Here is a 25,256-nt window from a genome sequence, read left to right on the forward strand (position 1 = left end):
CACAGATATGGAACATTATTCACTTGAAAAATCCATCGGACCGAGCTAGGATCGAACCTGCCAACTTGGCCTCAGAAAGCCAGCGACTTAACCGCCTTAGGCACTCAGCCCAACCGTCAAAATGACGCACTGTGTTTGCTTATACAGGGTGTATCTGTGACGATGTTACAAACTTTCAGGGATGATGGAGAACGGCAAATGGATCAATTTGAGATAAGGAAACATATTCTGGAAACGATCGAGTCAAAAGTTAAGCAAAATTCTACTCATTTAAGTCCGTTTACCTGCATAAGTTTCAAAAGCTGCTCCATTTACAACAAATGTTGGAATTGGCATCCCATGCGTCAATGCAGGTACGGTATCGTCGCACAAATTCTGTTGTAGGCCTACCCGTTACAATATCCCCTGTGTCGTTTGAACTGGTAAGAGCGGTCGGACGTTAAACAACTTGGATTATTAATAACTTTTGACTGGAACATTTTCGGACTACAGTTCCTTATCTCAAATTGATCCATTTGCCGTCCTTCATCATCCGTAAAAGTTTCTAACATTATCACGGATACACCCTGTATAATGAAGATCTGAGTTACTATCTCACACTAGGCAGCAATATTTTTATGACAAGGTTACCAACGTTAATAATGAAATTCTTTCTGCAAATTAGTTGACACCAAAGCCTTCTGGGCCACTTAGTTTGGAAAATGCGCAGATTTTATGGTAAACAAGAGAAAAGGGGGAGTAAATTTAACTACGACTATTAAAACACAGACTGTTAAACATATGTCTGTGGAAACATCATTGACTTACTTTCATGCTGCCCTCCAGCCTCCAGATTGATGTTACAAAAAAGTTTAACGTCCTTAACTGATCTAGATTTTATATCTGTGGAATAATAATATGTCTAGAACATAGTCTTTTCTTTCTTTCTTAATCTGTTTACCTTCCAGGGTTGGTTTCTCCCTCATACTCAGAGAGGGATCCCACGTCTTCCGCCTCAAGGGCAGTGTCCTAGAGCGTGAGGCTTTGGGTCGGGGGATAAAACTGGGGAGAAAAACCAGTACCTCGCTCAGGTACTGAACAGGGGCCTTTGGTTGAGTGGCGGGGGGGGGGGGGATGGGAAGATTGGAAGGGATAGACAGGGCAGAGGGAAGTAAGCGGCCGTGGCCTTAAGTTAGGTACCTTCCCGACATTTGCCTGGAGTAGAAGTGGGGAACCACGGCAAACCACTTTAAGGATGGCTGAGGTCGGAATCGAACTACAACAGTTGACCCCCAGCAACTGAGTAGACTACGTTGCAGCCCTCGTACCATTTTTCAAGGTTCGTGGCAGAGACGGGAATCGAATCCGGGCCTCCGAGGTTGGCAACTAATCACACTAACCACTACACCACACAGACGGACCTAGAACTTAGTAAATAAAAGTTTTGAAACAAGTTTCATAATAGATGACACAAAATGATTCTAAATATTCGATTCTTTGTCTTCTTTCCTTAAGATTCGCCAGGGTGAAGGAATTCTGGGTCGCAGGAGTTTCTCTGCCCGTCAAAAGCCAATACCTTCCAATGCTACTGACTTCAAGCCCTATCTTTGACAGAAAAGCAACGACAAATCGACTGCGTCATTCAGATTGGTTTTATAACTTATGTTCACAATATGCTGTTCAATGCCGCAGCTGGACACTCTTCCGTTGCAAATGGCTTAGTTACTTACACAATTATCATTCATAATACCAACTGTTGACGATATATATCTTAGTGACTCGGCATTAATTATATCAGTCATGATACCAACAGGTCAATTTATAGGCTTCCTATAATTATAGCCTATATGCCGAGCAAGCGAGGAATTAGGCGTTAGACTTCGTTTAGGTTTGTATGAATGATCACAACTGACTGTGTTTAGTGGACGCACCGACCCAGATAGGTTTCTTTGGCTGCGATTCATGACAACGATCGTAATGCAGTAAGTGCCATGACTTTGGGAAAACTTTCCCATTTTCCGTGTATAGCTCATACAATACAACTTCTTGTGAAAGAGGGACTCTTCAGTTCAAAGAATATCAAGAATCTCATTGCGCTGTGTAGAAAATCAATAGGAAGTTTAAAATTTTTCTCAAAATCCGCAAAGATTCTCAAAGTTGTACTGCTGCATCTTTCCCTGCCACGACACCGTCTGATTGAATATGAATCTTCACGATGGAATTCATATGCTAGAAAGACTTCCAAAACAGAATAGAGCCATTGCATTCACATGTGCCGATCATAACCTTCCAATAAATATCACAGTATTGCAATAGGAGCATATTGATTTATTGATCAATACACTGAACATCTGTGACCAATCAACACTCGCCCTGAGTTCTTCTACAGAGACAGTGTCCGAGACGTTTTATTTTGCTAGTTTGCTAGCGAAGATTTTTGGTGACACAAGGATGGTCGCCGTAACTACTTATACGGCTTTCGGAGACGCCGAGGTGCCGGAATTTAGTCCCGTAGGAGTACTTTTACGTGCCAGTAAATATACCGACACGAGGCTGACGTGTTTGAGCACCTTCAAATACCACCGGACTGAGCCAGGATCGAACCTGCCATGTTGGGGCCAGAAGGCCAGAGCCTCAACCGTCTGAGCCACTCAGCCCGGCACACAAGCATGGGAGTGATAGGATTTGGGTGGCAGTGCCCATGGCCTTAATTAAGGTACAGCCCCAGCCAGCATTTGACTGGTGTGAACATGGGGAAACCACGGAAAACCATCTTCAGGGCTCCGACAATCGGATTCGAATCCACCATCTTCCAATTGCAACCTCACATTTACGCTATGTCCGAGAAAATCCTCTTGTGAATAGTGTCATATTCATCTTCACATGCCATCACACAGTGGATCAGGCATTGTGACAGTAAGGCATTCATTTCTGGATGCAATTAATATACGGTACAAATACATCGAAGAGAATGAAATATGTTCGACTGCAGTGCTATTGGACCACCCCTTAAAAAGGACGGATTTTTCACGTTCTCGCTGCTACTACAGACGAACTGCAGCAATTTGCTAATCAACAGGTGGGTCCTGAATATACAACTGAAGATGTAAGCTTCAAGCTCTCTATTAGTATGCTGTGTATACAAATCTTTGGCGAAATTATAGGTTGCATTTAAATACGTGCTAAAATTTATAGCAAAGACTTAAAGACGACAGCATTATGCAAGAAAATGACAAAGAAATTCATGGTCGGTTAACACGTATGCAGATGAAATCACTACATACGGTACCTGAAAGAAGAGCTCTTTTTTGCTATTTGCTTTACGTCGCACCGACACAGATAGGTCTTACGGCGACGATGCGATAGGAAAGGCCTAGGAGTGGGAAGGAAGCGGCCGTGGCCTTAATTAAGGTACAGCCCCAGCATTTGCCTGGTGTGAAAATGGGAAACCACGGAAAACCATTTTCAGGGCTGCCGATAGCGGGATTCGAACCTACTATCTCCCGGATGCAAGCTCACAGCCGTGCGCCTCTACGCGCACGGCCAACTCGCCCGGTAGAAGAAGTCTTGTCCCCACTCCAAAGTGTTTACGATTGTTGGAAAACAAGCACAGAATTTCGAAAGCTGCGAAAACTACCTGCGAGATACATACGACTTAAGCATCTCTGATTATCAATCAATTTAGAAAACTCTCAATGTGATAATCCAGTCGAAGAACATTTTATAATATTTTTGGATGTTGGTTTTATGTCGCATCGGATCAGACAGGTGTTATGGAGACGATGGGATTGGACTTGGAGAGAAGCGACCTTGGGAAACCATGGGAAACCTTTTTCAGGGCTGCCGATAGTAGCGTTCGAACCTTCCATCTTCCGAATGCAATACTTTCTGACAGACTGTCCAGAACATTACGGCTCACATGTGACAGAAGAAGAAATAAGATCGATGCCGTCAAAGTCAGAATGCTCGTATATTTAAACAAAATCTTGTAACAGTATAAGTTACTATTTTATTATTCAATGTTGCTTGATAATAATGTCAAATACTTATCTTAACCCCTGATTTTGGGAAAGATGCGCATTTAACTAATAACTAGAATTACATACCACGAAACAATTTATTTCCAAGTATACAGATATTGAAGTGTTTACATAAAAATGTCTATTTAATCAATAATATTGTATTTAGAAGTCTGTACTTTATTTTAATAATGAAAGTATCGGAGTATCGAGACAAGAAACATATCGGTATCGAGTATCGACGGAAACAGGTATTACCTATATATAAATAATAATAATAATAATGATAATAATAATAATAATAATAATAATAATATTAATAATAATAATAATAAACTGTTTGGGAGGTCTATTTTGCAGTTTCTTGTAGTTCAAATATTCAGTCTACATTAAAAAAGGCAGAAATATCAAGTTTCAGGCTATTATCTACCACTCCTGTTCCTCCATTCACATCTAGTACTATCCCGTGCTAGCAGAGTATGTCAAAGATCAGTGGTGAGTGGACCAAATACTATGAATGCAAAAGGAGGCGCTGAAATCTTCCCATTACAACTTAAATTCATGCTTTGTTTGTGGTACACTGGCGCCCTCCTGTTTGGATGTTTGGAACTGCATTGGCAGATTGGAATTATTATATTTGGCGTTCGAGAGAGACCGCTGTTAAAGAGAATATGGAGCCATGGCTTTGATGAAAAATATATAGTACATTGATGTTAGCCAATCATCTTGCGAGGTGCCATACGATGCACTTACATACAGATACGCGATTATAAACAGCAAGAGGTGAGTAACAGAAATACATTGTAATAGAGGAACATAAAATACGGCAGAACTCACTAACGGCGCAATTATTTCAAGCATAAATATTGAAGCAATAGCCTGTTAGGTGTGTCTTAATTACTTTTCCGAATCTAATATCATCCTAGTCTGACTAATATATTCTTTACATAACGACGTAAGCATCTCTGATTATCAATCAATTTAGAACTCTTTCAATGTGAGAATCCACTCGAAGACCATTTTATAATATTTTTGACTGTTGGTTTTATGTCGCCAAATTGAGCTGTAATTTAGATTAAATCCCAGTATCGGTTTCGCTTTAGCGATCCTCACCTGGGCTGTTTAGGAATTAAGTATAAAAATAATAAATATAGATGTTGGTGATAATCGTAATAATAATAAATGTTCATTGAAAAGTGGCATTTGTATGAGTAGTCTGTTTATAAATGTTAATTAGGCATGATTGAACTCGCTGTGTGTTGCACCGTGGCTGTGTGTCCGTTTTTTTAATAAGCTTTGTTTCAGCGGCAGGTGGTAGACCTGAATGGCCACCCATCCGGGTACTGACCATGCCCAATGTTGCTTAACTGCATGAGTAGCGGTATCAGCATCAGTGGGCCCTGTCGCTGTTTTTACACGAGAACCTTATTAATTCTCGCGTGCCAGCTGTTACTGGCACTATAAATTTTGAAAAAAAGAACGTACAGCATGTATTTTGCAGCACGTGTGGGCGTCCCGCCTCGGCGTCCTGTCAGTTTCCACTGCTTCTGTAAAAGTATTGGTGGTTTCTCTTTGGGTGGGTTTGGCGAGATGGTTGAGGTTTTAGTATTGTGGGATTGGTTTTGGTTTGATCTGGCAAGGTGTTTGAGAGAGCTGGTATTCGAGGTTGGAAAGCAGATTGAGTGACTGGGTTTAGGAAGTGAGAATTTTCATGTTGACTTGGTGTGAGTACGTGATTTCTTGATGGGGTTTTTTGGTACTTGGCTCAGGGCCTCGGCTACTCGATCCACTGAGGTGGCCCTGAGAGGGGGGGGGGGATTTTCTGTTTAAGTACTTGTTGAGGTGGAGGGTATTTGAGGTCGGGAGTGGGAGGGCATGGTCCGTCAGAGAAGGGGCGCCCGGAGCGCGAACGATCCGCCCACCGCATGTTCCGGATCGCGACGCATCAGCCGTAACACGGGCAGGACGGGGCACGTGCCCGAATGCAGACTACCCTATCCCTTAGGGTCTTCCATGAATTTGGGTGAAAGGTCGCAGGTACTTGATATTTCCCTTGACCTGGGAGGGAGGATTCACTTTGCAGGGCAAACTGCAATAGTGGGGACCTGGGATGTGGTTCCATGGGTACTGGGTGTTTCCCCATGGGGCCAGGATTGGGACGGGGAGGGAGGGGGAGGGGTGCGCTTGAAAGACCTGAAACGCCTGAGTGATGGCAAACGCACTTGGCGGACCGACCAAGTAGCAACCCGTTGCCTGCGTCGTGACAGGGCTAGTATTTTTAAGTGGTTAATGCATTGACAAGCCACGAACACAGGTCACCGGGCCGCCCTGACAAATTGCTATTCCAGCGTACTTGAGTCTGGAATTACGACGTTTGTAGCAAGCCAGTTGTTGTCGACGCTGAGCCTGGTATGGCTTCTCTACGCTGCAGAAATAGGCTTGGCAGGGTGTAGTAGCAGCGTAAAGTCGTGATTTAGGCCCCTCGACGACGTATCTTGTGGCTGGCAGGCTGTGGCTAATGATTGGTCGGTTGTTGGCTTCCTATTGGTCGGATGGCTTGACGGGCCAGCTCGGGGGTGCTGGCTAGGCTGGGGTGGCCGTGAGCGCTGGGGAGCTCCCGTACAACGTGTTCAGTGTTCGGTATTATGTCGCATCAGATCAGGCAAGTGTTATGGAGACGATGGGATTGGACTTGGAGGGAAGCGACCTTGACCTTAATTAAGGTACGGTACAGCCCAAGCATTTACCTGGTGTGGAAATTGGGAAACCATGGAAAAACCTTCTTCAGGGCTGCCGACAGAAGCGTTCGAACCTTCCATCTTCCGAATGCAAGCTCATAACTACGTGGTAAAAACCGCGAAGCCATATCACTCGGTTAATTATTTTTCTTTTCATTGTTACAGATATCGAAGTCATCGGCTACATTCAGGTACTTGTTTGAATCCAGTGCCATACAAATTCACTATGGTCTTTTTTCAGTTAATGAGGAAAGCATCTACCGATCATTTGTGTCGAGTTGAATACTATTTCAAGCATGGCTGAGAAAGGGACTCGAACCAAGTTACTTCTCTAGTCCAAAGGCACACGCGTGAATGTTTAAATCTTTAATGCACTGAATAACCGCAGTATGTTAATGCTGAGAGTTAATTGTTGTTAGAATCAGATCAACAGTCCTGTAGACTTTTGCTATTGGCTTTTACGTCGCACTGACACAGACAGGTCTTATGGCGACGATGGGACAGGAAAGTGCTAGGACGGGGAAGGAAGCGACCGTGGCCTTAATTAAGGTACAGCCCCAGCATTTGTCTGGTGTGAAAATGGGAAACCACGGAAACCATTTTCAGCGTCCTGTAGACTTAACCTACGTTAAATGATGTTGCTGTATTTTTCACAGGCAAAACTCGCGTAATGTTTATAAGGCTTGCGAAAAAAGTGATCATAAGGATCTGCAGTAAGGAAAAAACCCACCTCGGATCCTTAAGTAAAGAAACTCTGAAGAAATGGTGGAAGATGAACTACTGCGTATATATAATTGCGCATGATGAGCCATTGGGTGACGTACGACGGTACAGTTACAGCTATAGAGCAACGATGAAATGTGATTCAAACCTTTCGTCATTAATCGTCCTCCTCTTCCTCCACCTCCTTCCCCTTGACTAATGCTCTTCTTTGTGAGTGTGAGTGGTCCTGAGAGCTGAGCTGGTGAGAGCTTAAGTCTCCTAGCAGGGCCACCCAAGCCGGACCGGTCAAAGGTGATGGGTAGGACTAGGGGAGATACCTTGCTCCTGCTGCCTCGCAGGTTTGATACTGGACTACCAAAGGGTAAGGAAGAAAACTCCGACAGAAAATCCTTAGCTGGGCGAGTGAAAGCAAAGTCCAGACCGGTTTGTTCCCGTATCGGACTGCGTTTTAATCCCCATGCTAAGGGCACCTGTATGCTTAGGTGTCAGAGCCTTGCCCGCAGGAGATTACCTTGCTCAACCATTTTACTTTAATATGTAGGACAAGGAAAGTAAAGAAATAGTACGTGGCGGTAGGATATTGCGCACCCGTATCCTTTGGAACCGTGGTTATGCCGAGTCTGGGGTGGGTAATGCTGAAGAAAGTGGCGGTACCTCCTCCTATGAAACCACAGACTGGAATCGGAAGTTATAACTTCACCACCAACCATCACAAATCCAGCTGCTGAAAATGTTGCTGTGGATATCTCTCAGCCCATTCTAGCACGGTAGAAATGAAAAAATATCTTTCCCATATCTGCTTACAATTAACCAGAATGGAGACTACCCTACAACAAACAGCTACAGCTTCTTGTACCAGAGAGATTCCCGAAACTTGCTACCAAAAGTGTACAGAACATTCTTGACCAAAGAAGCGTGTTGTTTTTCAGTAACCACCTCAATCTTATCGATATCGAGGAGATCAGGAAGGAGGTAGCTTTAGAACGTGGAATGGTAGGGAATGAGCCTCAACTGCAGATGACCGAGCTTCAATGACATGAAGGTACACAAGGGGACGATCAGTCAGTACAGAATAATGTACTGAACGTCTTTGAGCGCACATATATAGGATACCACGCTATTGACCATGTACAGTACACAGGTCCGACTTGCGTAGGCTGAGAACTAAATGGAAGGCGATGAAGATACTAGATAAAGTGAATAAGTCATGCCAGCTAAAATCTCACTAACCGAGCTCGATAGCTCCAGTCGCTTAAGTGCGGCCAGTATCCAGTAATCGAGAGATAGTGGGTTCGAGCCCCGCTGTCGGCAGCCCTGAAGTTGGTTTTCCGTGGTTTCTCATTTTCACACAAGGCAAATACCGGGGCTGTATCTTAATTAATGCCACGGCCGCTTCCTTCCATTTCCTAGGTCTTTCCTATCAGATCGTCGCCATAAGACATATCTGTGTCGGTGCGACGTAAAGCAAAAACAAAAAAAAAATCTCACTAAAAGTTTCAATTATCTATTCACTGGTAGTGCTACCATCTTGCAGCTCCATGATCAACCCATTACAGCAAGTAGTGAAACCATCAACAAGTAACACTGATAATATTTAATACTAAAAGGGTGTGGGGTAATAAGCTTACTTTTGACAACATATCATATAACTTCTGGGAAAAGGAGAATGGCGTTCGGTTTCCCCATTAAATTTGAGGTTGAGAAATTTTACTGTTTAAATTAAACGAAAGATTAATTTGATAGAACAAAATACACTGACTGACAGAGCAAATGCAACACCAAGAAGGAGTGGTCAGAACTTTATGCCAATTGCAGGGTAGACTGACGTCACTGAGGTATGCTCATGATGTGAAATGCGCCGCTGTGCTGCGCACGTAGTGAACGATAAATGGGACACGGCGTTGGCGAATGGCCCACTTCGTACCGTGATTTCTCAACCGACAGTCATTGTAGAACGTGTTGTTGTGTGCCACAGGACACGTGTATAGCTAAGAATGCCAGGCCGCCGTCAACGGAGGCATTTCCAGCAGACAGACGACTTTACGAGGGGTATGGTGATCGGGCTGAGAAGGGCAGGTTGGTCGCTTCGTCAAATCGCAGCCGATACCCATAGGGATGTGTCCACGGTGCAGCGCCTGTGGCGAAGATGATTGGCGCAGGGACATGTGGCACGTGCGAGGGGTCCAGGCGCAGCCCGAGTGACGTCAGCACGCGAGGATCGGAGCATCCGCCGCCAAGCGGTGGCAGCCCCGCACGCCACGTCAACCGCCATTCTTCAGCATGTGCAAGACACCCTGGCTGTTCCAATATCGACCAGAACAATTTCCCGTCGATAAGTTGAAGGAGGCCTGCACTCCCGGCGTCCGCTCAGAAGACTACCATTGACTGCACAGCATAGACGTGCACGCCTGGCATGGTGCCGGGCTAGAGCGACTTGGATGAGGGAATGGCGGAACGTCGTGTTCTCCGATGAGTCACGCTTCTGTTCTGTCAGTGATAGTCACCGCAGACGAGTGTGGCGTCGGCGTGGAGAAAGGTCAAATCCGGCAGTAACTGTGGAGCGCCCTACCGCTAGACAACGCGGCATCATGGTTTGGGGCGCTATTGCGTATGATTCCACGTCACCTCTAGTGCGTATTCAAGGCACGTTAAATGCCCACCGCTACGTGCAGCATGTGCTGCGGCCGGTGGCACTCCCGTACCTTCAGGGGCTGCCCAATGCTCTGTTTCAGCAGGATAATGCCCGCCCACACACTGCTCGCATCTCCGAACAGGCTCTACGAGGTGTACAGATGCTTCCGTGGCCAGCGTACTCTCCGGATCTCTCACCAATCGAACACGTGTGGGATCTCATTGGACGCCGTTTGCAAACTCTGCCCCAGCCTCGTACGGACGACCAACTGTGGCAAATGGTTCACAGAGAATGGAGAACCATCCCTCAGGACACCATCCGCACTCTTATTGACTCTGTACCTCGACGTGTTTCTGCGTGCATCGCCGCTCGCGGTGGTCCTACATCCTACTGCGTCGATGCCGTGCGCATTGTGTAACCTGCATATCGGTTTGAAATAAAAATCAATTATTCGTCCGTGCCGTCTCTGTTTTTTCCCCAACTTTCATCCCTTTCGAACCACTCCTTCTTGGTGTTGCATTTGCTCTGTCAGTCAGTGTATATTCTTGAAATTGTGTATAAAAAATTAGTAAGTCTTGTTGCGATAAAACAGATGTGAATATGAAATTATGACATTGCAACTGAAAGAAACTAGGCATGAATTTGAATTCTTCTTGACCGGACAGTTAACAATTTATACGAAATGTATCCCTCACTGGTTCACATGACTGTACCTTCAACACTTTGAGTGTAATTACGATGTATTCCTTAGATCTGTTTACTGTAGATGTGTCACACCTGATTTGGTGATGTACCCATGTGACTGCTTCTTCTCCATATCATATGACTTCTTTGTAAGTCTGTATGGTATGACTCCATTGCAAGTGTATCCTTCTATGACTCCATCACTGTTCACCATCCACTTCTTCTCTCTTCACCTTCCGTTTAATGTATGACTCCTGTTGACTGACTGAGGCAACTCCATCTCGTTCACTTAATGGCCAACTGTGCCTCTCCTTCCAGTAGAATAATGACTGACGCTAGAATATGCAGCCACCTTATATAGACGTTAGGTTGACGCACCTACGTAACCTCCAGAAGTAGCGATGACGTAGCGATGACCCTGCATTTACTCCAGCAGTATGGCACAATGTAACAATGTCACATCCACATCTGACATACAGCAACTCTTTACTGTACATGTATTTAGTATTAATCTACACACACGTATATATACATACATTTAACTACAATCATGCAAGCGACAAACATTGCAGAATTGAATTGAATACGCATGATAATATAATAATAGTAATCTCACAGATAAAATAATAATAATACGGACATAATAATAATATTAATGATACAATAATAATAATATCACAGATAAAATAATAAAAATAATAAAAATACAGATTATCATCTTGTAACGGGATTTGATCCGTTCAGCACAGATCAACGAAGGGTCGTACGAAGGTCTAAATATATTTTTTATAAAATGCCAGAATGATGAAAAACCGACCCTCAGGGAAATCCTTGACAGTCTAAAGCAGAAGTTCTCCGTATGCGAAAACCGAATCTGAAGATACAGTGAATGACACCAGAGACGTTGAGAGAAGAGCATATTTGTAACCAACTAAAGCGCTTCTACAGAGAACTGAGCAATAGTAAACCCGAAAATTCTGACAATTCTCCTCCACCAATACATGACATGCTGAATAGTTTCTGGAATGGTGTCTGGTCCATCCGGGAAGATCAGGATTTGAGAGCTCCATGTATTCAGGCAGAGAAGAACGAGTCAGCTGGCTAAATGTTGATCACGCGATGACGCTGGAAGACATCCAAGGAGCTGGAAAGCAGCTGGAACCGAAAAATCCACAGCTTCTGGTACAATAAGCTCACTTGTATACACACAAAATTAGCATTGTTGTTTACTATCAGGTATCCTAAGGAAGCCCCGTCAACCTGACTACAGGCGATATATCTTCTCCCTCTAACCACGCCTGCATAATAATAATAATAATAATAATAATAATAATAATAATAATAATAATAATAATAATAATAATTGTTACGGGAATATCGTGGATCACAGAGGTGTAAGAGGTGCCGGGGTGAAGGGGCGGAGAAACAAGGAAATGACCAAAGCATAAGTTAAAGCACTAAATTTTGAAATTTCATTCCTTTCCTTGTTTTTAATTGTAATATTTGATAAATAGAAGATTAGGAACAAATAACAGTTAAGTAGAAATGATCTCATCAGTTCTGACAACAACAGCGGACTATAAATCCAAAGTCAGGTACAAGAACTGGAGAGAATTATCAGTACGACAATATACAAGGGGATGAACATTGTAGCCCCGAACAGGTACACTATTTATAAGAGCTTGTTTGCTACACTAATAGCCTAGGAGTTTGAGCTCCAAACGTTAATATAGTCCAGTCTCTGAGAAACATAAGTTTCTTACAAAGTAATACCTGACAAACTTTACAGAGTCACTTCTGCTCAACAGTTTGTTACACATTGGTCTACCGGGCGAGTTGGCCGTGCGCGTAGAGGCGCGCGGCTGTGAGCTTGCATCCGGGAGATAGTTGGTTCGAATCCCACTATCGGCAGCACTGAAAATGGTTTTCCGTGGTTTCCCATTTTCACACCAGGCAAATGCTGGGGCTGTGCCTTAATTAAGGCCACGGCCGCTTCCTTCCAACTCCTAGGCCTTTCCTATCCCATCGTCGCCATAAGACCTATCTGTGTCGGTGCGACGTAAAGCCCATACCAAAAAAAAAAAACCACATTGGTCTACAAACAATTACAATTTAAATGGGTCAATGAGTGCCCATTCTAAATGGCCTTAAAGAAAGAAAGGGTTTAATATAATCGGCCATGAACAAAAGGCTAGGAGACGAAACACTTGCACTCCTTTTAGAAAAACTCTTAAAATCCTAAATGGGCTTACGGCCCGAAGTTGCAGAGGCTAAGCCTATTCTACAGAGGGGTGACTAAACGAGAAATATTAAATAACAAAAAGTGTTTTATGAATTTAGAGGTTAAGAAAATTTTAGTCACCCCATACCAAGTTGAATGGGAATCAATAGAGGATGATCACTCATTGTTCCATGTTTCCCAGCTGGGATTAGAACAGAGTCCTCAGACTTGCCGAAAATCTACATTTAAACCATAAATTAGGACTTTACATAAAATAAAAGATGTTTGAAATCTTCCCCTCAAGCTATCTGCTGGAGCTATCACATATTTAGAACATTCTGTCATTATCTTGCTTGCTGGGCCTTCCTAACGCCGATCTATGGCCCCTGCCTCCTTAACACACGCCACACACGATCAACTGGAGCGATGATGATGACAATACGGCCTTAAAGCGCCTGACTTTTATAGCATTTCCGAGGGAAAGTTTCCAGAACTCTTTACAGATAGGCTGATGCCTGTACACACCCCCAATTTTAATTGGCTAGAGAAAATATTCCAAAAATTCCTGATTGGTTAATAACTAAGGAAGAAGGAAGCAGTAGAAGTGTTGACAACTTTGACCCATGAAGAAAACAATCTACAAAAACTTCAGGTTGCCACCTGTTGCGATACAAATTTCTTAATTAATTAGTTAGAGTTCAACCCGTTAGAGGGAGCAACAAAATCGACGATAGAGACAACTAGCGGTAGAAAATCCAAATGTCTTGTATAACAGTAGTTCAAGTTCCATAACACAGATGGCCTTATAGAAGCCGCGCAGTTTAACAGGACGGGGAACGTGTACCCCCGGTACAATAATAATATTGATTTTACGTCCCACTAACTACTTTAACAGTTTCCGGAATCGTACAGCAGCGCGCACACTGTTCTAGCCATAAATGAGACTGAGACTTCGGTGGAAGCTAAATTTTACTTCCACATGTGCCAAGATGGACTGAGTGGCTCAGACGGTTAAGGAGTTGGCTTTTTGTGCTCAAGTTGGCGGTTCGATCCTGGCTCAGTCCGGTGGTATTTGAAAGTGCTCAGATACGTCGGCCCTGTCTTGGTAGATTTAATGCCACGTATAAGAACTCCCGCGGGACAAAATTCCGGCACTTCAGGGTCTCTGGAAACCGTACAAGTAGTTAATGGGGCGTAAAAACAATATTATTATTATTATTATTATTCTGCCTGCTGTCTTTTCTTGATGGATACAGTACTTTTGCATCTATCTCTTGGCACAGGCCAGACTAAAGTGTAGCTTCCACCGAAGTCCCAGTCAACATCCATGACTGTGACAATATGGAAGTTGCTGGGGTATGGGTAGTGCTGAGTAATGGCATTCAGAGCATGACTAGTGCATCTGAGTGTTATGAAAGGTGCTGCTCATAGGGTCAGTTGTGCTGCAATAGTACTTTCTGACCCAGTGAGGAAAGCAATGGCAAACTACCTCACTCCTCATCTTGCCTAGTACGCCTCATTTTAGTGCTGCCATTGGTTTTTGGGGTTTCCTCATAACCGCATAACCTTTGGTGGTGCTATTTGAGGATCCAACCAGCCTCTGGGCTGATGACCTAACAGACATTATTATTATTATTATTATTATTATTATTATTATTATTATTATTATTATTATTATTATTATTATTATTATTATTATTATTATTATTATTATCATTGTTGCACCAAGTTGGATGTATAGCTACCGCACCCATTAAGAAAGAGCAACATGCGTAAATATTTGACTACTGTTAGGGAAAAGGTTGGAAAATCATTCTAACGCAAAATTCAAATCATGTGATAGCAATCACCGTAACCAGTCTAAACTTATACATAGAGGGATGAGATTTTGTCTATTTGCCTATTTATTCCTGTATATGGCATCGTAGGTTTTTAAGATATACATCCGTTTTTAGGCTCTTCTTAGCAAAACATTGTTGGTTTATTGTATCTATAAATGCCTATTTCAGTATTCGTGGCTATTTGGGGTATAACTGTCTATTTAATGCCTTTCGATAGCCTTTTAAATAATCCCATTTTATTCCAATGCATTATTTTCTAGCTGGTGCGGTCAACAGAATTATTTTCTTGTATAAACTACAATCATCATCACTTCTTCAAAGCGACGCACGACTTCATCAGTTAGTATCTCATAAGGAAAAACCTCGTGCTCTCAAATTCCTTGAGGTACTGCTGCTCTTTTCAGGCACGGTCCCAATATAGGTGAGCTACATGCATATTTTAATCACATACCAGCCCTCCTTCGAATACTAAATCTCTAATTGTACCAGGGATCGAACTCGGCACTCCGAGGGTGACAGGTAACAACACCCAAAGCGTTACGCTACGGAGGCTGACACAACTGTAGCTGAATGGACAAGATGGAAACAAGAGCGCTAGAGGCAGTATTTTTTTTTTTTTGGCAAGTTGCTTTACGTCGCACCGACATAGATAGGTCTACGCAACGATGGGAGAGGAAAGGGCTATAAGTTGGAAGGAAGCGGCCGTGGCCTTATTTAAGGTACAGCCCGCCATTTGCCTGATGTGAAAATGGGAAACCACGGAAAACCATCTTCAGGGCTGCCGACAGTGGGGCTCGAACCCACTATCTTCCGATTACTGGATACTGGCCGCACTTAAGCGACTACAGCTATCGAGCTCGGTAGGCAGTAATGTTATATTACGCTTATTTTCCTTTTTCTTTCACGTTTTTCTACAACTTAGAGAGATTGTGCGTACAAAGAATGGACTTGGCCGGGTTTTACGGCTGGACGCCCTACATGACTCCAACGCTATGTAGAGGGATGTACTCATTATAACGTGTTGCTAATGTGATTTGATGCATGTATATACAGTGGAGAGTATTAGAACAAGCACCCAGTGTTCGAGTCACAGGAATTAACTAGGTCCGGTTAAAACCCCTCATTTGGCCAAGAATTGAACCCCGGACTTTCTGGACTGAAGGCCTAGATGCTGACCATTCATCAAAGAGTCGGACTAATTTAACACCACACTGAGTTATATTGTATGTAATAAATTCATGATGATGAGAATTTACCTGAGCTGTCCCATATCTTCTCTAAGTACTTGCAGAGGTTGTGATTCCACTGTGCTCGATATTAACTGCCCCATGAGTGGTAGCAGATGTATGTTTTATCGTCATACATACCATATGTCACGAGACAACAACGTTTCCAAGCCCTATGATTATTCCTGAGTGTCTGAATTGAAGTTAGTATATGGAACATGACTTGATCTATGTCACTATTTAAGTACGGGCTTTAGCAAGATTGAGCGCTTATGTGTGATAGCAGTGACCAATTGTAGTCTACATACAAAACCGACATAACAATATTCATGTTATGCTGTAATTGAGCAAGTTAGTTACCGAATACCAATGAATGTCAAGAATAGGTGATTTATCAAACGAATGGTCTTTATTCGTATAATGATAATAACGCTGTTTTTTAACGTTCTTTGCATTGCTGCCAGGATGAGTGGCTCAAGCGAAAAAGTGCTGGCGTTCTGATCCTAATTTGTAAGTTGGCGCGTTCGACCCCGACTCACGAGGAATTCTTTTTGCTAGTAGTTTGACGTCATAGAATCACCTTGAGTAACTGTGACCTTACTTAAAGTAAAGTTCCAGCATTTGCTTGGTGTGAAAATTGGAAACCACGGAAAACCATATTCAGGGCTGACAACAATGGAGAGGATGGTTGCCTAGTTGTACTTCCTCTTAAAACAGTAATCACCACCACCATCACCTGACAACAGTGGAATTCGAAACAACAGTCTCCCGAATACAAGCTCACAGTTACGAGGTGCGAACCGCGTAGGCAATTCGCTCGTTAAGTCGCAAGGAACCTATCGTACTTGGAGGATGGAAAAGAGATTGTAACGGTAATGGATATCGTCAAAAGCTCGACACAACGTCTGGTTCTCATGCTCACTATGTCCACAGAAGAACGATAGGAAGTTTATCTACGGAGCTACGAAAACTCTCTTTGTCTATGAACTGGAGTAGTGATAGAAGTTTCACTTCACAAGTGGTCATCGTCAGTGGTCACAATGAACAGCGAATAAAGAACGAGTTGCTGTATGTAATGTTCACAAAGTTCACTCTTCTTTCATCGAAAGTGAATTTTTTCGGTGTTGTAAGAGTTTCAGGGCGAACAGATGTGTATAACCAATGCTGAAGAATGCATGCTGCAGTAGTGCAGTGTGGTGAGGAGAACTGGTTGAAGGTGATGGAATGTAAACTAAAACGCACAAACATCTCCTGCAACTTATCGTAAAACTGAATATATTTTTGTAGCGCAGTTGCTCATGATACAACTCAGAAGTCCGCTTTGACAATTTTGTGAACTCTGACGACGACCAATCTGTGAAGTGTAACTCTCATTTTCAGTATTTCATCTTCCTATTCAGAGGAACAAAGGTAAATTCCCATCGCTCTCTTGTTGAAAACCTATTACTTTAGCAGCTAATAATATTGAGAATTTGAATTACACACTGTGATTCATTTCACAATATTAACAAACATTATAGCTTTCCCGATCTCGAAGCAGAATGGCTTCCTCGTCAGTCTAGTGGGATTTAAATGGGCTAAGATACATCAACCACGTGTTAGTAGATTTATTGACATGTAGACGAACTCCTGTAGGACAGAATTCCGACGCCTCAGCAGCTCTGAAAGCCGTCAAGGTAGTTCGGGGTCGTAAAACCACTAACGTTAATATAGTGACTTTAAGAGACGGCCATGATGGCGGAAGCTCGTCCCACAGGAGTTCATTAACGTGCTGGAAGACAAGGACTCAGACTTGACACATTTAAACACCCTCAGAAGCAATCGGCTTCAATGTTGTATTTTGTTATAACTTGCTTTACGTCGCACCGACACAGATAGGTTTTATGGCGAGGATAGGAGAGGAAAGGCCTTGGTGTGGGAAGGAAGCGACCGTAACCTTAATTAAGGTACAGCCCCAGCATTTACCTGGTGTGAAATGGGAAATCACGGAACACCATCTTCAGGACTACCGACAGTGGGGCTTGAACCCACTATCTCCCGGATGCAAGTTCACAGCTGCGCGCCCCTAACCGCACGGCCAACTCGCACGGTAGGCTTCAATCAGGATCGAACCCGCATTCCTCAGAACTGAAGGACAACGGATAAGTGACTGACATAAGCAATGCATTCGTATGCACTGTATTCATTTATGTATATTTGACGATCAGATTTCTGGCGCTTTTTCCACTCTCGTAACTTGAATATATTAAGGGAAATGCAAACGTATTTTACTCATATCGTGATCACTGCGACGTGATCTCAAGTTCTACATGGAATCCGAACCACAGAGGTGTAAGTTTCGTTTCAAAAAACACACATGCATTGGCCGGAATTCGGACAACGACCGCCTTGGTGAGAAGCAAGTGACTGTGTCACTCAGATATCTCGGCCTTCTAATATTAAGGGAACAAGGTCTTCGATGTCCTTAGAGACAACACTTATCATAATCAAAAATATATTAAACAAGTGGAGATATTACAAAAATACAATTTTCCGTTTTTAAGAAGTGAATATTCCGCCTTTGTGGTGTAGTGGTCAGTGTGATTAGCTGCCACCCCCTGGAGGTCCGGGTTCGATTTTCCGTTCTGCCATGAAATTTAAAAAAAGTGGCACGAGGTGTGGAACGGGGTCCACTCAGCCTCGGGAGGTCAAATGAGTAAAAGGGGGGGGGGGGTGTCGTTTCCCACCTCCGCCATCCTCCAAGTGGTTTTCCATGGTTTCCCACTTCTCCTCTAGGCAAATGCCGGGATTATTTATTTTCAGTGTCCGGATACACTGCTAAATAATGTTTTTCCAATGTTTTCCCATTCCTACACAAGGCCCCTGTTCAGCATAGCCGGTAAGACCACCTGGGAAAGGCACTGGTCCTCCGTCCCAGTTGTATCCCAAAGCTGCAGTGTCACGCTCCTGGACACAGCCCTTGAGGCGGTAGAGTTGGGATCTCTCACTAAGTTCGAGCGAAAAGCCAACCCTGGATGGTAAACGGATTAAAAAAGAAAGAAAGAAAGAAAGAAAGAAAGAAAGAAAGAAGAAAATTACATCTATAGGCCTACTGTAGAACCTCGTGGAGTTTTGTACCGAGACTTTATTATAAGTGCTTATGAATATATACCCACACAGTACTGAAATAATGTTCAAATCATCAACATCATCATCATCATCAGCCAATTCTATCATTACATGATGTGGCCTCTTTAAGTCGTGAACTCAGGTAGGTCTTTAACAGAACTCTCCAGGTAGAACGGTCTCAATATATGTTTAGTTTGAATTAAGAGAATATAGCGTACATAGCAACAATCTAATAATTACATCACCAAACAGCTGCAGAATTTCTGTATAAAGGAGGAGGGACGTTCTATTCAAGTGACATTGTCACTGATTTCTCCCCAAGGTGACCATGATTCGAATCCCGGGCAATACATACCAGATGTTTTAAATAAAACGCTCATCCCTGTTTTTCGGATTCTATGTAAAACTAGAAATCCTGTAACGATCACAATATCACGTCGAGTAAAAAGCTTGCTTTCTCTTGCTTTTTTTTTCTTGGCTAATGGTTTTACGTCACATTCACACATCGGAAGTTTTTGGCGACGCAAGGATGGGAAAGGGCTAGGTTTGGGAAGGTAGTGGCCGTGGCCTATTTAAGGCACAGCCACAGCATTTTGTTGGTGTGAAAATGGGAAACCACGGAAAATCATCTTCAGGGATATCGGCTTAGAGCAAACATATTGTTTCCAAATTGTGACATTCATTAATTCGTACAACGAAGAGAGATTTCCAAGGCATTGGCCGAAACATTAATTCAGATATACCTGATGGTACTAAAAGTTTTCCAGTCGAGATGGTAACAGCGTGCTCGGCGCACGGAGAAGGACGTGGGTTTGGTACCTGGCCAGGAAGTCAAAAATTAGAAACAAGACTATCACGTCTTTAGAGACATATGCCCATGATGTTCACTAGCGTAAACTAGAAATTATTATTCCCATGTCAGAAACTTCTTGTACACAGCAAAATAATACTTTGAAACACTACAGTTATGTTACATGAATACTGTGACCAACATTTTTTAACGTCAAGCGCGTTCTGTGTTGCCTGAAACAGTTTATATTAATTTCAAGACGACGAACACATCGGACCTTGAAGCAAGTGTTTCATGGTTTGTTCTTCACCGCATTCTAACTTGATATTGTCAGCATAATTAATATTCCCCTAATATAGAGATTATTAAAAGATTATCGCCCCATCGGACGGTCCCTTTAGACCCTTAAGGTTCTCTGGCTCAGCTAGCGTACCATTCTAGTGGGGGATATGAGAACTCGACACCGAGTAGAGCGTTCCAACCTTAAATTGCAGTACAGCGTAGATGGAGCGCGCTGTTGCGAAATCGACTCGTGAAGATCACGCTCGAGTGTGACTCAAACAGGGCGTCACAGTTCCACAGTTTTTGTTTGTAAGTTTGTAATTTTAAGTTCATTCATTTATAAATTAATATTTGTAGGATGGTAAAATAAATACAACATACCTTAATCACTGGCGTTGCTCTCAGACATTGGACGTACACCTTCTAACATTTCTGCAAGGCCTGATGTTCCCGCTTTGGATGAAACGGGTTCGGGAGATGAACTTGAGGATGATCCGGACGATGAAGAAAGTCGTATTAAAAACTTTTCATCGTCGACATCGTCCTGTAATTCGTCTGCTTTCCACAAAACTCTTTAATTTTTCTTTAATTCGTTCACGTAATTTGCCCAATTGTCTTATGTTTTTATGGCATAAAAATTTTAGTTCAGCATTTGGAACAAAACCATGTTCATTACCCGCGTGGACTAAGGCAAATCACGATCCTCGGCTTTTCGGTGGCGTAAGTCCCGAACTCACCCCTTCAGAAGCGGCCTACCGTGCACTTTTCACTGTCGTATCCTTCCATTCTCTTGTCACTGTCTGCCCAATATTTACCCACGATTCATCTGTGTAAATTATAGCTTTATTTTGTGCCCTCAAACGTTTTATCTCCCTGAGATATCTGTGCCTCCAATTAATAATTTCATCGGTTTCAGTGAAAGCTGCTTTATTACCCCGTCTTAAATAACGGAAGCCTATATCATGTAAGAAGCGATACAACGTAGTTTTGGAAAATCGTGGCAAAGAATCTTCTCCATTTACGCGACTCAAAATCACGTTCAGTGTCGGTGATATGTTAGCAAATAAAAGAGAGTGAACCACCCGACGCATCCACTTCTAACAATTTCATCATATTTAATTTTTCTGTCGTCCTTTTTTTTTTTTTTTTTTTTTTTCGAGAGTTCGTAAAGGACCATGTGTGTGTTCCTTCCTTATAGCATAGATTGTTCTTTCGGAACAACCTGTAGCTTTAGCTGTTTCACTGATTGCGCTGCTCATATTCATAGTCTTTAAAAAATAATCCAGGACACTCATTATAATATTGCGTTCTTTTCCCCTGAGTTTACCTACGGAACGTTTCTTTTTAATTTGACGATCCATTATACATCCTTCTGCACTTTTTCTTCGAACTAAGAACTATACATACGAGCACGAACTGACAATTACACAGACTACACAAACACAATCCACTTGTTCTCAAGAACTATACATTTATCACTGATCTTGTCCGGCTCCATGGCTAAATGGTTAGCATGCTGGCCCTTGGTCCAGAGGGCCCCGGGTTCGATTCCCGGCCGGGTCGGGGATTTTAACCTTCATTGGTTAATTCCAATGGCTCGGGGGCTGGGTATTCCTGTGCCGTCTTCAGCATTAGAATTCATCACAGGTAGGGGCCCCATTCTTATAGACGCGCAGGTCGCCTATGCGGCGTCAACACTGGAAAGACCTGCACTCCGCCTCTTCGGAGGCCGCACGCCATTAAATATTATATAACACTGATCTTTATTTAATCAATCTTATAATACTGATTAAATGAACACCACTGCACACGGCTGCCACTATATTTAAAAGCTCAGCCAGCCGAGTCACTCGTGAAACGTAAACAAAGGAGACGTTCTCCCTGTCATAAATTAAGAGATTACGTGATAGGGACTTGAGGTATGATTTAAAAATAACTTCCATATTCGAAGAGCGTTTGCTTTGCTTTAACCACGCCATTATCCTTCTGCACATATTCTTCGAAATTAGATCCCCACGCACGAGCACGAACTCACGAACCACACAAACAAAATACACTTCCCTCAAGAATTGTACATATGTCACTGATATGTATTTAATCACTATTATACATACTACTGACGAAATGAGCACTGCACTGCATTCGACTGTCTGGAAGTGTTAAAAGCGCATGTTTGGGAGATCACTACCGGTACTTCAGCCAGCCAGCCAGCCGAGTCACGCGCGAAACCAAAATTCAAGGAGATATTCTTCCTTTCACAAATTAATAACTAAGCAAGATAGGAACTTCGGGATTGTTTTAAAAATAACTTCCAGATCTGAAGACCATTTGCCTCGCTTTGACCCCCCATGCAAATTCAATAGGAAAGACGCTGGTCAGCGACTGACTTTTTCGTGCCTACACATAAAATTCCCCGAACATGACTGAAAATAAACGCATATACTGCATTTTGTTATAATTTAAATTTAAAAATAAACTTATCTACATCGAGCTGAAATGTTTCTTTACCAGCAATGAAAAAAATAGGAACACAATAAATATAAAATAGGACTTATGGCATGACATGATAAGTTCTATGCATTTGGCGAAACTTTCCATTACATTACCATTGTCACACTAAATTATTTTTTTACATTTTTTTTGTTAACGGCATAAAATGCGCCTTGAAGTTCTGTACATAACACGATATTCACCCATTTTAACCGATAACATTCTGATTCACGGATATTTGGCAAACCCGCTGCGTTAGAGTAGGACAGCGCTACCCGCAAAACATGGGAGAAGGAAAGAGACGGAATTATCCCATTACTGCTGTACTACAATTTAAGGTTGGAACGCTCTACGTACCCCATCTCTTAACGTTGACCAGGCACAGAGCTAAAGACGTTAGTGCCGAGGTTATAGGTAATCCAAGAAATATACTGTATTATTGGAATTTAAATTCTATTTTCAAAACGTTGTCCGTAGATGTTGAACTGGTTTCTCATCTGCAGAACACCTATGAAAATTAGTCGCCCAAAATACACCTTCCGCGGCTGTTAAATCATTTTTGTTGTCCCAGATTATTTAGCAACAGTATTTGTCTAGGTCATTTTTAACTATTTCAGAAAGCCTCCCAGAATTTTTAATGGTTCTACCACCTGACAAATTATTACAGAAATATTAATAACTCGAAGAAGCACAATGTTCATGCTCAAGACAATCAAATGGTCTCCATCACTGTTTTTAATAATGTTGCCAGTCTCAAATGTGACCCGAGTTACAGCCTTCTAGATCAAATATATGCCCGCACCCTAGTTCCGTTACCTGATAGGGATTAGGGACGTGGTGAGATGAAATTATATTGCATGTTTTTATGGCCGGATGCCTTTCCAGACGCGTGGAGCTAATGAAGATGAAATGAATGATGAAAAATGAAGTTGGGTTAGGAGGTGGAAAGAATCGGCATTGGCCTATGAATAGGGACTCTCCCGATATTTGCCTGGAAGTGAAAATGGGAAACCACAGGGCAGCCGACGGTGGGGTTCGAACCCAGTCGTCTCCCGAATGCAGAGCTTGGCTCCATAGCCACGCGTGGCCACTCCGCTCGGTAGATATGCACTGTGGTGTGTCTGTTGGTATAAATGGCACATTACAACGCATACTTGAGCATTTTAAAAGCATATTTGTAGCTATCTATTTTATCAGCTGACATACCAAAATATATACATAAAATTCCCTTTTGTTATCAAAGACTAAAAATGTAGTATTTTCAAGAAAATGGCTTTTAATCTCTTTTAAAACTATCTCTGACACACCTTGCAGCTGAATACAAACTTAATCAGGACATTTTCAGACCACATATTTGCCTTTCTCTTGGTCCCTGACGATGGCGGCACACGTGCTTACATAACACGCAAACACTGGACCCACTCTACTGCTGAGTAAACGAAAGAGATGTAACGCTTTACTTTAATCAAATATGCTAACTCAATCCAACCATCCTTTGGATTGTTCATGTAGCTTTCAAAGTTCAGAGAGTTAATAAATACTCTTGTATATTGTTATTTCCAATGTTAAAGAATAAAAACATCCAGAACCATTCTTTGTTTTACGTCGCACCGACACAGACAGGTTTTATGGCAACGATGGAATATGACAGGGCTGGGGTGGGAAAGAAACGACCGTGGACTTAACTGGGTACAACCCCAGAGATTGCTTGGTCTGAAAATGGAAAACTATCTTACGGGCTGTCGACAATGGAGTTCGAACCCACTATCTGCCGAATTAAAGTTCACGGCTTCAAAACCTCCATAGTACTACTGTACGAGTAAAATAAACTTTCGTAAAATGCCTGAGAGATATTGGTCTAATACTGAAAAAAACCGGACAATAATTCAGATATAAGCATTGCTTTAGTACTAAGTTACAGTGATTTTAGCTGCCGTGGCGGTAAATATTCATGTTTATAAGTTTCAATATAGGAATCGTACCTTCTCTTCCCTTTTTTTATTGTTGTGAATAGTGTACTCGATCACCTTATAAAGCAGAACACGACTCGACCTCCAAACGTACATATTGCGTGTTCAAAATCTAGTGAAATGGACAAGAATATTCCTTACAAATGGGAGGAGAATAGTGTCTCTCGTAGTGTTGAAACAAGATGGTCTCTGATGTTTGATGCATTTTCACTCCATCAGCAAAGTTTGTTTACAACTCCAGATAAACACACAAAGATAAAAAACACTCCCCTTGGAGCTACTTTGCTGGTACAAAATTCATATATAGACTACAGGAAGACCCAGAAGTGCGTTAACAAGTGAAGAGACAATACTTCCCGGAATATTGGAGGTAGAGAAGGTAATAACTGGCACACATGATTGGCATGATATGGGGTTTTATAAACACTAAAATAAAGTACTCAAAATGACCAACAGATGGCGCTGGACAGCAACACGTCAGGTGCAAATTGCCACACATGATTGACATGACATGGGGTTTTATTGACACCAACGAGTGCACAAAAAGGCCAAC

This window comes from Anabrus simplex, chromosome 1 (genome assembly GCF_040414725.1).
Source record: "Anabrus simplex isolate iqAnaSimp1 chromosome 1, ASM4041472v1, whole genome shotgun sequence".
NCBI classification, from domain to species: domain Eukaryota; kingdom Metazoa; phylum Arthropoda; class Insecta; order Orthoptera; family Tettigoniidae; genus Anabrus; species Anabrus simplex.